The following is a 14,636-nucleotide window of genomic DNA, read 5'->3' as shown; positions in this document are numbered from 1 at the left end:
ATGTATTCAGTCACAGCTGGCCATTACAAAAGCAACGTCTGACTTCATGTTGCATGTTCTTTGTAAACCTAATAAGGCTGATTAGGCCAAACTTGCTTTATTGAACTCTGCTGTGAAGCAATGGAGTCTATCTCATCTCTGCAATTTGAACAATTTCAGTGTAAAATGAGACTAAACTGACAACAAACATGAAAAATAAATGAACTCAGATGTATTTTACCTTGAAAATACTGTCATTCAGTTCACTAGTATAATGCCATTAGATTACAATACACAACGCTACTGTACCAACATAATCTCAGTCAAAATACATGGGACAATTTTGGGAATGAAACATAAAATGTTAAACCATTACACCATTACTTTATATAAAAACAAATGATCCAACTGATTACAGATGAAATGAAGTAACACCATCATGTAATTTAAGCACAAACATGGCTTGAGGCCAGTGTTGCAGACGAGCAACCCCTGACTCAAGTTTGCTCAACAGGTTACTTTCTGCTTCCCAGTATAGTGCCCCCACTGATCATAAAACCATCTGTGTTAAAACATAGACTAGTATCAATCCAGCAACCTGACAGAAAACACTGTCTTATGATGATAATGAATCAAAATCTTTCAGCATCCAAATGCATTAACTACTACTTTACATGTGAGGGGTAAATATTTAGGTTTGATACACAATCACTGCAAGCATTGACCACTTTGACTATGTTATACTAAAAAGGTGCCACCGGCTGCACGACAGCTTAAAACTATAACATTGAAAAAAAAAAACATCATGCGGTAAGAAATAAAATTAATTTCCCTTTAAATGTGAGCACGGTTCAATTGATTCAAAGCTTTACGCGGTGTTTATGACCCCATTACCTTAACCGATTGATATCCCCAAAGTGTTCCTTTAAAAGCAAAAACACTGACTTCTGACCCAGCGACTAATGCAGTGTTACCGAGGAGATTCAACGTGTACTGACAGAGTGGAAGAGCTTTTCAGACAGCTGCTCGAGTTTCTCCCTCTGTCACTCTCCCTCGCACATACGCACGCTCCCTCTCTCCTTTTTAGCCAGTGACAGCAGGCACCCTAGCGATGACACAAGGAGTGTCTCTGGCAGCCTGTAAGGCAGCTTTAAACCGACAGAAATATCAATTCTGACAGACGGACAGACCATCACCCAGTACGACATGCATGCAGCTGTCACTGAGCTTACTCCACCTCTTCCCTCTTCCCTCTGGTTTGATTTTTCCTATGTGAAACAATCTCTCCCCTCTGAACTGCATTTTTCTCAATTATCTTATCATATACTATATAACTTTGCCACTCCTACATTTATGGGATTGTGCTCGGCTTTGGTTAGCTTGTGTTTAGCTTTTCCTGGCTTATAGCCGTTGAGAAGGCAAAGCGAGGTTCAGTTTAATTCTGCTTACCATTAAAGCCCTCAGCCATTCTTTTGATCAGCGTCGGCCTGCACAGGTTTAGCTCTTTGCTCCTGTCATTTGCTCATTCTTTTGTTCTTACTTTCCTTCACACAGGAATCTGTTCTCAATCTCCCTGTCCATTTAGCTCGTTCCTTCTCGGTAACAGCCGTTCCCAATTAGGCAGGTCAGGGAGCGGAGTGGAGAATAACTGTAGCGCTAGTATCTGGAGCTCCAAGGGCCCGGAGATCAGCTGCAACAAGAAAATCAATGCTGTAACATGCTGCGTTGAAACCTGCTGTGCATTTGCATGAGTATCCATGTGTGTGTTTTCATAAATCTGCAACATGTCAACAGGTTGTCAGTGACCTTTCACGCCCATATTTTAAAACACACATGTGAATATGACAAACTTGCAAGTGATCGGTGTTAAGTTGCGCCTTACTGCTGTTCACTTCTAATTTTCTGAATAAAACAATAAAAAAAAAGGAAGAAAGAAATCACACCCATGCACCAATTCTTCAACCTATTGAGAAAGCTACTTTAATGGCTTTGTTTCAACGGTCCCTTCTGAATGGGAGAGACGCTGGCGGCTGCAGTTTACAAGACACATCTGCAGGTGTTGAATTTCAAGCTGGGAAACTCAAGCTGTGAGAAAGAGCCTATACACTAACACAGACACAGAGGAATTTTTCAGACAGATTTTCTCTCCGTCTCTTTGTGTCTCGTAAGCGCACACTGCAGGTGCGGTGCTTTTCCGCAGCACCGAGACTCCAAACACTGGCACATCTAAGCGAGGTGAAAATGAAAATCTTTTAACATCTGTGTCTCTATAAAAATATTGACTTAACTGAGAGATGATGCAAAATATATTGCAAGACAGAGCACGGTTCTGTTTTCTTTTTTTTTTTGGAGCAGAGAAATATCAAATTGAAAGAAAGAATGCGAGGCTTCTGCACGGTGGATTACTTTTCCCCATGAGGGCTTCATACGCAACCAGAAGGGAAGCGCCATGTGCTAGTTTCACTCCTAAACCAACAACAAGCCCTGTGTTATGCCATATATTGTTGTTTTTTTCTCTAGGTGCTCTGTATCCTACTTGTTTCAAAGTAAATAACCAATTAAATAACTATTTATCATTACAACTGAATGCATTAAAGTGACAAGATTGTGTCATTTAATGGGATCTAACTACAACTTCTTCATCTGTGAGAGGTGACTTTTTTTTCTCTACCAAACAATATCTCTCTTGGTCTTATCTATTTTATTTAAATGACTACAAGTTGTTTAGTTCAGGTATCAGTATATCTTGGTCTGTGTATTTGTCAGCTAAGAGATTATTTCTGTTTTGAAATGAGAAAGCCAAAATAAAAGCTCTTTTCCAGATTGTGGGTTTGCCACAGCAAGTCCTCCAAACCTCGCTCGATCACAATAATTGCTGTACCGTGATCTATTTTACACAGTGCCATTATAAAAGCAACAAAGGAGCTGTAAAAGTTCAATTCACTTTGATTCACCTTTATTTATATTGCGCCAAATCATGACAAATGTCATCTCAAGGCACTTCAACAATTCAACTCGTCCCAAATTAGTCCAAATAATACAAAGCCAATAAAATAAGACTACTACTTATTGCTTCACTAAGGAAACCAACAGATTGGACAATCCCCAGTCCTAAGAAAGCACAAGGCGACTGTGGAAAGAAAAAAAAAACCTTTAACAAGAAGAAACCTCTGACCGAACCAGACTCGGTGGCGTCTGGCTCGGCCAGTTGGGGGTTGAGAGGACAGGAAAGAGGAGAGAAGAGCAACAACAACAGATCAGGGGACGCTGCTGAGGTTAACAACAACAACAACAACAATATTGTCATTAATAGAGTTATTAAAAGGGCACAGACTAAGGAGAGGTGCATCATGGGCAATCTAAGCCTATAGCAGCATAACTAAGGGCAACCAAAGAAGAAACTTGAGGTTCCAGAGAAGAAGAGCTGGTTGTACAACCAGAAAGCTGGAAGAAGAAATGAAAGAAAACGTGTTTTATTCAGGTGCATGAGTGCTTGAAAATATAAGAGTGTACAGCAGAGGTGTCAAGTAACGAAGTACAAATACTTCGTTACCTTACTTAAGTAGAAATTTTGGTTATCTATACTTCACTGGAGTAATTATATTTCAGACATCTTTTTACTTTTACTCCTTACATTTTCACGCAATTATCTGTACTTTTTACTCCTTACATTTTAAAAACAGCCTTGTTACTCTATTTAATTTCGGCCTAGAGTGAATTTGGTTGTGGTTGTTTCAGATGTTATTGTCCAGTTTTGTTCTTACATCCATTCCCTCAGATTCCTGCCACTAAACTTGGATGTACATTCCAATAAAGGTTAGGATAAATGATAACATGCCTCTGAAGTTTGACTTTTTGCACCATTACAATACTTATAGGCAACTAGTCATCATATCTTCTGCTCTCTGAAACACACGTTAATGCTCAATAGTACACATATATGGTTCTTTAATATATTTACATTATACTAAGATGCATTCATTTTCAATGTGTTTTGTCCTTAATGGCTTTTTCCCCCTTACATTACTTTTACTTTTATACTTTAAGTAGTTTTGAAACCAGTACTTTTATACTTTTACTTGAGTAAAAAACTTGAGTTGATACTTCAACTTCTACAGGAGTATTTTTAAACTCTAGTATCTATACTGCTACCTGAGTAATGAATGTGAATACTTTTGACACCTCTGGTGTACAGTCATCAGGGCGGGGCATCACACTAGCCAAACACAGCAAGCCATGTCCCAATATGGGAGTTGTAAAAATCATTGTCATACAGCCACCGGTGCGTGACATTTAGCCTCAAAAACTCACAAAACAGCACACTCAGAGACATGTTCATGCGTTTAACTTGAATGCTCTCTCAGAGAAATGTCTGTATGAGAATCAGATCTGTTTGTTACAGATGAGAGGTGAGTAGTTTGAAGGATAGCGAGTAGCGTGCCTCCCAATTCACTGAGAGAAAAGGCAATCAGCTAAGCTTCAGATGGCACCCAAAAGATTCAATCTTCTTTCTTCAAGCACGTCTATTGTGACGGTCCCCCGAAACTGGCGCTGCATTGCACTCATTCCTGACAATCAGTGCAAATAATGCCACAGACGAACAAGAATGCATCTAATTGGAGAAGCATATGCGTCACACTTGGAGACAATATTAATATCTCTCTGTGTTTTTATTTCTTTACCCATCATCCTTCATTCTTTCACAAAGACCTGAGAGTGACTGACGCTGGCGTTTTGCCGTACAGTTTGAGGAATTATGCAGATGAGGACAGCATGTATCTCCTGATTACTGATACAAGGCTGGAGACTTCATGAGCACCATCTCTCACTCTCGCATTACAGCCCGCCACCTCCCCCTATCCCGCCTTCCCTCTCCCCCCCTCTCTCTGGGAGTCCTGCTTCAGCACAGGAGTTACGTCCTCGGCATTATGAAAAGCCATTAATGAGTGTGTGGCGTGGCACGTTGTGATGCGCGGCATATTACAGCCATTCATCAGAGTCAGGAGACACTTGACAGGCGGACAGCCAACAGGTTGTGTAATCATATAACACAGCCATGTCAAGCCTGCCACCGCTCCGTGTCCCATTCAGGCCTCTAATGTTGTTTTCCTCTGGGTAATTGACAATGCCAGACAGAGAGACCCGGTGATGGATAACGTAATGGACCAACCGGCACACAGACATGGCGACCCACTAGAGTGATGTCATTTCTGATTAAATGAGCATTTGGAGATACTTGAAGGAAAATTAGGATTTATTGCAACTTGTTCCTTAATTTTCTTGGTTTGTGGCGATTCTTTTCTCTAAAAATGTCAGGACCAAAATGTATTAAGCCCTTTGCTTCGTAATCAAAGGAAAAACCTTTGGACCTTTTTCTTCTGAGATGACATCCAGGTCACCGAGGTTGAAATACCTCCTTGCTATGACTCTGGTCTTTCGTTCCGACAACAGATTCTTGGGGGGATTCTAGGGCTGGGCGATAGACGATGGACCAAAAGTCATATGTCGATATTTTCTAGCTAAATGGCGATACTCGATATATATCTCGATATTTTTTCTGTGCCTTAATTGGGGTTTCCCCCAAAGCATTATAGCATAGCATCTCTGTTAGCTTCATTTTTTTCTGAGACAAACCCTTAAAAAAAACAGTCAGTTTTAATACAAAGCCTCGTGCCAAATGTCACACAACTTGTGTTGTTGTACCTTTATTAACAGAGGTCTGCACAATATCAAAATGTATAAAACAAATGAAATAAAAATAAACTGCCTGCATATATAGAATAAAAATGCTTCTTGAAGAAAATAAAACAAATATCCCTTTCCTGCATAACAATTACATTAAAATACACTGTGCAATTAATACAATGTAGACAGTAACAGGCAGACTTTTCCAGAGGTTGACAGTTGTGCAAATAACAAAACATTTGTGCAAATCTCAAATAAAACATTCAAGTCAATTTGTCACAAAATAAGCTATATCAAAATCATAAAAAAAAAATGTAAAAAAAAAAAAGAAAAAAAATTTTTTTTTTTTTTTTTTTTTTTTTTTTTTTTAAATCGATATAAACGATATTGTCTGCTACCATATCGTGTTTGAAAATATATCGATATATATTAAAATCTCGATATATCGCCCAGCCCTAGGGGATTCTAAATCGGACTCTTGCTGAGCCACCACAACGTGCTGATACCGTTTTCTGTCCAGCGATGCCCACATCCCAACATGCAACTGACAGGTCACACCAAAATCCTTTATCTAAGCAATTCTACCAACCGATGGAGATGCGTCAGACGTCACGGCAGAAGTCTGACCTCCAAGGACGTCCACCAAGGCTGCCTTACTCCTCAGACTTACAAACCCCACGAAGAAAGAAAGCTTTTGCTGCTTAATTCAGTAGTCAGATGAAGTGAAAACCAAATTATTTGGACAGGGGGAAGCCTCATAAAGGAGAACATTCACACTCAGTCAAGCAGGGTGATCGAAATGTAACGCATGGGGTTTGAAGAGGACTACATTAAGATTCTGGAGGAAATCATCAAAGCAAAAATGCTGTTCTTGGGCAGCAGCAGTATATCTCAAGATTTCTAACACAACGCCTTGCTGTTGTTTTGCACTTGTTTATTGAATTATTCATGACTGAAACATAGACTCCTGTCTGTAAACTTTAATGAATGCAACACAGTTTGATTCGTGTGTAATAAAAGAAGAAAAATAACTAAAATCTGTTAAAGGGAAACCTTGGCTCCTTATTAATGCAACGATTATCTCAATCAGTGACAGAGTCAGGGTGAAATTGCAGCGCAGGAAAGGGAAGACAATGTGACGCACAGGAATGCGCAGATTTCAACTCAACACAACTCTCAGCTGCATCACAGAAGGAGGGGCGGCCCCAAGGCAGAGTTACACATTGTTAAGGAAAGCGAGTATCCTCACACAACCTGTTCTGCTCTGTCCCTAAGCTGGAGAGGGGAAGACAATGTTCTCTCTCATCCTCCCACTCTCACCACTTTATACCTCTGCTTGTTTGTGAGATGCCTCTTGCAGCACACAATCCAATAAATGAATAAATAAATTTGAAAAGAAAAAAAAAAAAGAAAGAAAGAAAAAAGGCCAGCCTCTGAAAGTGAAAAATGTGTTGTAGGACGATAACCAAAAAGAATATCACCAGAAGGGATAAAAATACACATTTCAGTCTTTTGAACATCATCACCGTCTCCCGTGCTGGCAGTAAAAGTCCTTAGAGGATATTATTTTTGATCAGACTCGCATTCTATCACTCCATCTTCCACTGCGTTTCACTTCACTACAATGCAATAAAATACAATAAAACACAAGTGAAGACTGGCCATTAAGAGTACTGCCCTTCTGTGAACAGCCTCGCTTCAGGCTAAAAAGGTAAAAAGAAACAAAGAAGAGCCCGGCTTATCATTGGACGCACTCTTCCTCTCCTCAGCCTCAACCTCATCGATCACAACAGCCACATTGTTCAGTGTCAACAGTGACCACATTGTGCGCTGCTTACATTAAAAATGCATCCAGCTAAAGCTGCAGGGGAAAATTCTCCTCTGTAAACAGTAACAGTCTGTAACATGTTTGCAGCACTGATAGGCTTTTCTAAACAAATTAAGCCAGCGGAGCTCTACATTACTCAGCCTGGCTGGTTGTCTGGCCGATTTCTGCCTCAACTACACAGTCGTTTGATCAACTGTTGGTCCGTGGAGTGTGTGTTAATATGAGCGGAAGAAAGAAAAGGAACAGATACGAGTCCACGGGCAGCGGGAAGATGAATACAGGATGACGGCAGCAGGAGAAAAGCAGTAAAACTTGTCTTCCTACACTTTCATGTGTCTGCAATCATGTTCTGTCACATTCTGCAGCTCTTTTTTTCCTTTCACTGAACATTACTTGTCACTCTGCTGATGGTAGGGGCGTGTGTTTTCATCGGTGTGTTTATGTGTGTGTGTTAAACCTGTCACATTCTGTGCTCTGAAGTCCATGTCCTAATCGCTTTGGCTGATCCCTGCTAGTCACACATGTGTGTTTAGTATCTGTTCCTGCCTGTCTGCAGACATGCACACAGTATTAGTGAAGTGCAGATGCTCTCCAAGCAGTGCCATTGTTCAACATCCACACACACACACACACACACACACACACACACACACACACACACACACACACACACACACAGCATCGCTGAATTTCTTTATTTGCTTCCTGATCTAGTGCCACCAACTCTTGAAAGCCCCCACAGACACTGCTCTTGACCTTAGCAATGGCAAAGGATACATGAAAAAAAGGTAAATAATGGCTGTAAAGTTGGAGATGGGTGGCAAAGGTTGCATCACTTTTAAAACATTTATCTTATTCAGGCGAATAAGAAAAAACGGAAAAAATGCAAAGAGTTAGGGCTGTGCGATTAATCGATTTTAAATCTAAATCGGATTTATTAATCAAAATCGATGTTAAAAAAGGAAAATCGGAAAATGGATTTTCCTTTTTTGCAGCAGCTGCATTACAGACGGAGCTCGTCTTGTCTTTGTTTGGTCAAGAAAATTGTAAATGTTGTCACTTTAAACTCAAGGAGGATTTACAGTATATTTCAATTGCACTTCATTCCCAATAGGGAAATTTGTTTTCTATTTTTGTTTAAAAATAAAGATAAAATATTTGAAACAATTTTTTGTCTTTTGTAGTTTTACCAAAAAAAATCGAAATCGAAAATCGTGTTTTCAGAGAAAAAAATCGGGATTTTATTTTTGTCCAAAATCGCCCAGCCCTACAAAGAGTAAAGACTAAACAAATTGTCTATAAATAAAAACCTCTAAATGTTGTACAAATGTTAAATCTGCAATGGTTTGTAAAACAATGTCTTCCTTCTTCTAAAATCTGCCCTCTGAATAAAAGGGGAAAGTGAATTATTTGGAAATAAATGGCTCTTTAAATCATATCATTGTTCTGTTCATTTCTCCAAGTACTGTCATAGGCCACAGGCTTTTCTCCAGAGTCCAGCTTTATTTATTTATTTATTTATTTACTTCTTGACTTATTTTTTGTTGTTGTTTTAAACGGAGCCAAGCAGGATCCTGCTCTGCACTGCTTCTCATAAAAGAGCAGCTGCAGACCACTTGCTTCCCAGTTCCTCTACGGCCGCCAGCCCAGGAGGGCCCAATCAAAACCAGCACCATTACTCCTTCACTTTCCTTTCGCATGCAAAGGCTGCTCCATGTTGGAGGGAAGAGGGAAAAGAACAACAACAAAAAAAACACACACACACTAGAACTGAAACAAAGAAGGAGTACAATTAAGGAGCTGGGTTAATAGGAAGATCCATTTACCTGTGTGTCAGTGGTGAGGCTGCTGTGGTTGCCACCCCCTCCGCCGCCCCACCCTTCATGTATTCCTCACGCAAGGTCCCTCGCTCACCTCCTTAAGTGGTGATCTGAGGGAAGAGAAGACAGAGGAAAAAGGCTGTTAAATTTCTTTTAATGGAATGCTGGGGAGAACGTGGTTCAGACAGAGGACAAATGTATCACGGAGAAACACACACCGGTGTTGAAAAATGTATGGAGGAAGCCACGAGGGACTTTGCTATACCAGCCCCATTTACTCTAGCTCCTAACCCTGCTGGAAAGCCAACGAACCGATGAACAACTCCAGCACCAATCACGCTACCGGGTGTAATGCAGCAGACCTGTGTGAGCTCTCCCCTCCACCACCTGCACCACAGCCATCACATCACCCCACCCCCCACTGAACAGGAACAATGTCCTTCCCAAAGGTTATCAGCAGCCCGGTGCTTGGTCAGCCCTCATCCTGAGTCCATTACACCGCGAGCGGCGAGATTCACTGCCTTAATACACCGCTTAGTTTCTTCTCACTGCTTTGCTGCCCCCTTTCCAGGCTGATACAAATCCAGTATGGGTCCCCCCCCCCCCCCCCCCCACACACACACACACACACTTGGAGGTTTTCCTATTAGCCTGCTACATAGGTACCATATTGCAAAACATTGTAGGTCCCTATCCATGTTCAAAAGTCGCTCAAGAGAGCATTTAATTCAAAAATGTAGTCAAGAAAGCTCTTAATGTTCTTTTGCACTTCATATTCTGTGTTGCCATTTGTTCAGCTTAATACTCATATTTTCATGATCATGTGTACAGTAATTTTTTTTTATCTTTTTTTTTTATTATTATTTTTTTTTTTTTTTAATTTTCATTCATGTTCTACATGCAATTTTTATGATTTATTTTTATTTTTATGATTTTATATCCTCATAAGGATTTTGTTAAATGTTATTAGGTGGGGGCTCCTCATAAGCCTACTGGCTTGCTCGCTCCTCCCTGCACAGTTTCTTTTAACTGAACTTACTTGTGTAATGTTCTTTTTTTTTATGTTATGTGCTAAATAAACTAAACTAAACTAAAACCTGCTGCTGTTTTCTAGTCATTGTTAAAGTGGCATCTATTCATTTAGTCTAAGTTTCCTTATTTACAATGTGATGAAATACTATTTTGACCCATTTATTACTGTTTATTTAATCTCCTTTTCACTCCCACACAAGCAGTTTAATTTTATTGCAATCATTTCAACATGTGATAATTCAATATGATTATAATTAAATATGGTAATGTCATCCTCAGAATGTGGATGTCAATATTTTCTACAAAGGTTAACTAAGAACTCTGAACATTATTATTTGCTTATAGTCACGCTGCAGATTAGGATTAGATCCATGCGTACAATAAATTAGCTGGTACATTGCTGTAAAATCTAACAAAGAGTTGTTAGCAACAAATTATTAATCAGCTTTATGAAACTGATCGTCAAACTGGTTAAAAAAACAATATTGAGTTATAATACAGAAGATTTGGGAAACGTAATGTAACTGTTAGAAAAAGTACTAACGGTATGATGTGGTACCTGGTTCTGTCACCAGGGGGAGTATCTTACAGATCGCCAATGTAAATACTGTATATGAAAGGCAACTAAAGGCAAGGCAAGGTTATTTTTATGGCGCTTCTCTTTTTTTTGCGCAATATTAGTGAACATCTGAGCAGCCGTTTTAAGAACAGAACCAATTTAAATCAGCTTGATTAATCAGACCCACATCTAGAAAGTTATAGGTGCACCCGTGCAATTTGTTGGTACCAGCAAACCACATTTAAATGACGTGTCTAGATGCTATGCTAATTTATATATACATATCAATACCTTTATTATATAAGGCACTAGTGATCTGTATGGTTTGCTTTTTTTATTGAGAATAAAAGTGCTGCTTCCATCCTTTCTTCACTAACATGCCACATTGAGATGATCAAGCTTCCTCTCATCCAGGCTCCTTTTTCCAAGAAGTAAAGTCTAGCTCTGTCTCTCCAATCACAGTTAAAGCACATCACAGTGTGTAAACTATATGGTTAATCCATTCGGCATCCTCATCTCTGTCAGCGTACGCTTGAGGAATAGCTCATCTCTTGAAAACATCATTCTTGAGTAAAATGGAGCAGTAAAAATAGTAAAGCAGAAGTCGGGACATAATTCATCTAGGAAAACAGAAAAACTCATTTTCACAGAATGTGGCAGAAAAATATTTGCTTTTCAAACTTGTAGCAGCTCATGATCTACTGCTACACAGAACAAAATACACTGTTTCAAAAGGGGGAGAGGGGGTTATAGGAGGAACGGGGGTCTTTCACACAGCATAACACCTGCTCACTTGTATAATCCAGCAGAAGAAGGGATCACACTGGAAAACTGAATCTGGTAAGAGGGGGCTCTTTCTGGACAGAGGCCAAAAAGAAGAAAGCCATAAATACGCAGGGAGGCGAGCAGGTGTCGCAGACAAATGTAATTTACAGCGTCTATGTCCCATACAGTGCTGACAGGTAAGCCTATTAGGTTGATATTACCCAGCTATAACACGCACCAATGGACCCTTTTAAAAATGCCTGTGTATTAAGCGTGCAAGGGTGATCGGTTTAAGAGAGAGATCGTGTCACACAAGCTTCCCATTCGTTTAAGATCTTTATTGTGGTCAACTGTTTTTATTCACTCCACTGAATAAGTTTGTCATTTAGATTGAATTCTTAGTTTAAGAGTCGTTTTTTCCCCCCCCATACTCTGAAATGACATTTACCCTCACGGCCAAAGATTGCAAGAGAGAGCGAAACGCACCGAAGGCAGTGCATTTGTGCAGATTGAAAACTACCAGGGAGCAATCGCTGAGGAATGCAAACATTTATGAGGAACTAAATGCACTAGAACATCAAGCTCTGCAATCAAATTTCACTTGTAGTGCTGCATGAGAGATACCAGACAACAAGAAAATTGCTACCACTTGAGCAGCACACTACAGATGGTTTGGAGAGCAACAGCACAAAGCAACGTGTACCCTTATAATGTGGTGAATATTGCAGTGAAAAGCTGAGCACTTCATAGTAGCTTCTGCACACTCCAGCTTTTTTTTACCCTGTCAGGAATGCAAACTCTTTCATCAACGGTGTAAGAGGCCACAGTAAAAATCCTCAAAGAAGCTAATCGTGTTAAATGAGGTTTGTGTCTACATCCATGACTTCTGAGCGTGTGTGGGATGTCGGGGATGGCAGGTGCCTTGGAGATATCAACATTTCTTGTCATCTTAGAAACCAAACTCTGTGCCAGCGCTCTAGTCGAGCCAGTGGCCTCCTGTTTTACAATATCAGTTGATATCACTCTCTTAACATTTCATTCTCAGCAATCTCATCTGACTGAGATAAGCCCTTTTTTTTATTGCAAAACATTTAAAGTGATTAAAAAGCTGAGATGACATAACTGAGTTTGTCTATTTAAAGCACTTAACACCACAATGTTTACTTTAAGTTCCTGGAGCGAATCCTTGTCTCAAGTGGCTGCTCAACTCATAGAGCCACTATGTATACATATGCATGCGTACACACACACACACACACACACGCGCGCACCTTATCATTCAATGCTGAGGAAACAGGAGGGCTATAAAAGCCGACCTCATCTCCTTAAAGCGGGCAGGGCTGTCCCGCGGTGACTTAACACAACTCATCAACTGTTAAACCGAAGAGAGAGGTACAGAGGTAAAAAAAAAAGAAAGAAAAATCAATGCCTCCCGCAGAGCAAACGGCACTGGATGGTGTCAGGTAGAGGAAGACGGAGCGAGAATCTGCAGCAGTGTCTTGAAAGGAGCAAGGAGCAGGAAGAAGGGATAAAAGGATAAAGTCCCTGTTTATCTCAAATCAGCAATAGAGTGTACCGTATGTAATTGTTTACTTCTACGTAGGGCTGGGCGATATATCGAGATTTTAATATATATCGATATATTTTCAAACACGATATGGTATGAGACAATATCGTTTATATTGATTTTTTTTTTTTATGATTTTGATATAGCTTATTTTGTGACAAATTGACTTGAATGTTTTATTTGAGATTTGCACAAATGTTTTGTTATTTGCACAACTGTCAACCTCAGTGGAAAAGTCTGCGTGTTACTGTCTACATTGTATTAATTGCACAGTGTATTTTATTTAATTGTTATGCAGGAAAGGGATATTTTTTTTATTTTATTCAAGAAGCATTTTTATTCGATATATGCAGGCAGTTTATTTTTATTTCATTTGTTTTATACATTCTGATATTGTGCAGACCTCTGTTAACAAAGGAACCTGTGTGACATTTGGCACGAGGCTTTGTATTAAAACTGACAGTTTTTTTAAGGGTTTGCCTCAGAAAAGAATGAAGCTAACAGAGATGCTATGCTATAATGCTTTGGGGGAAACCCCAATTAAGGCACAGAAAAAATATCGAGATATATATCGAGTATCGCCATTTAGCTAGAAAATATCGAGATATGACTTTTGGTCCATATCGCCCAGCCCTACTTCTACGTAAAGAGATGAACCGTAAAAATCGGAGAATACCATTTTAAGCAGAAGCAAAGCCTCTGGGATTGACTGGAGCTGAAAGAAACCATTTTCCTCTATCCAAGATAAAACACTTCACCATGAGCTGTCAGATACTTATCAGGAGGAAATTAGCAGAATAGTGTTGTTTTTTTCTCAAAAACAAAGAGGTCAAGGGTTTCTCCCGCCTGGGGGGGGGGGGTCTTGTTTTTCTTTCAGCTTCCTCCATTCAAGCTGATCATTTTGTATGTATCGAACTAAATACGATGGCGCCTCCCGAGCTCTGGCGGGGGAGAGCAGCGGTTTGACTGAATGGAAGCGTTTCACCTCAGCTCCCGGGAACGACCCCGGAGCCTGCCAGCAGGCGCACGTACACGCTGACGCAAATCCATCCTGAATCTGCGAGCCTGATCTCACCAAAACAATATTTGTGTTTTTGGCCTGCAGTCTGTGTTCCCGGCAGAAAGGAGAGGGGGAAGAAAAAAGAAAAAGAAAACATACTCAGAACAGAGCACAAAGAGATGTCGGAGCAGGCAGCAGCCCACACAGGAGAGCCTTGTCGGTGAGAGGAGAGGGCAGCTCGGCGTCAACATCAACACCGGTTCTGCAGTCATCGCTCAGCAGGTAATTATGATAACAACGTGTTCCCTAGGCAGCCTCTCTCTGATTTAGTTTCCAAGCACTTACCCTTCCTAAAAATCTCCCCTCGATAACATCTGATATGATTACAAAGTCAAGATCCC

At 40.1% G+C, this 14,636-nt stretch overlaps 1 protein-coding gene across 4 annotated transcripts in view; it reads right to left on the bottom strand.

The window, feature by feature from the left end:
* zmiz1a (zinc finger, MIZ-type containing 1a) overlaps window positions 1-14,636 on the bottom strand; it is a 103,248-nt gene that overhangs the window by 68,849 nt on the left and 19,763 nt on the right. For 3 of the 4 annotated variants that reach the window (XM_061745109.1, XM_061745112.1, XM_061745111.1), the window contains exon 2: window positions 9,319-9,422. The gene's annotated coding sequence lies outside the window, so the exon portion shown is untranslated. Of the gene's footprint in view, window positions 1-873; window positions 925-9,318; window positions 9,423-14,636 lie in introns of those variants that run through there. The other variant, XM_061745110.1, reaches the window with a different exon arrangement.

The sequence above is a fragment of the Cololabis saira genome, chromosome 17, assembly GCF_033807715.1.
Source record: "Cololabis saira isolate AMF1-May2022 chromosome 17, fColSai1.1, whole genome shotgun sequence".
NCBI lineage: Eukaryota > Metazoa > Chordata > Actinopteri > Beloniformes > Belonidae > Cololabis > Cololabis saira.
Note: the sequence above shows the minus strand (reverse complement) of the source record. Positions and strands in the feature narration are given on the sequence as shown.